This window comes from Capsella rubella, unplaced genomic scaffold (assembly GCF_000375325.1).
Source record: "Capsella rubella cultivar Monte Gargano unplaced genomic scaffold, Caprub1_0 scaffold_143, whole genome shotgun sequence".
NCBI classification, from domain to species: domain Eukaryota; kingdom Viridiplantae; phylum Streptophyta; class Magnoliopsida; order Brassicales; family Brassicaceae; genus Capsella; species Capsella rubella.
In genome coordinates this window covers 14,214-14,561 of record NW_006238785.1, presented here as the reverse complement: position 1 = coordinate 14,561, position 348 = coordinate 14,214, and positions in this window count along the sequence as shown.

Below are 348 nucleotides of genomic sequence, written 5' to 3'. Positions count from 1 at the left end.
CACATGCCCATATACTCTTATTCATGGATCCGAGTTGTAAATTACCAACTGCTGATGATATTGATAAAAAATATCAGCAGAGATTCCAGATCAAACAGTAGATCCAGAGCAGTATGACGTTGTTAAGGACTGCATGATTCACAGACCTTGCGGCCCGGCAAATACGAGTTCACCATGTTTGGTTGACGGTAAATGTTCCAAGTTTTATCCAAAGGAGTTTTACGATATCACCACAGTTGGTAAAGATGGATACCCTATCTATAGAAGGCGAGAATCACCACACTATGTGGAGAAGTCATATATAGTCGAAATGCATATAACTATAAGCAGCCGAGTATATTTAATATT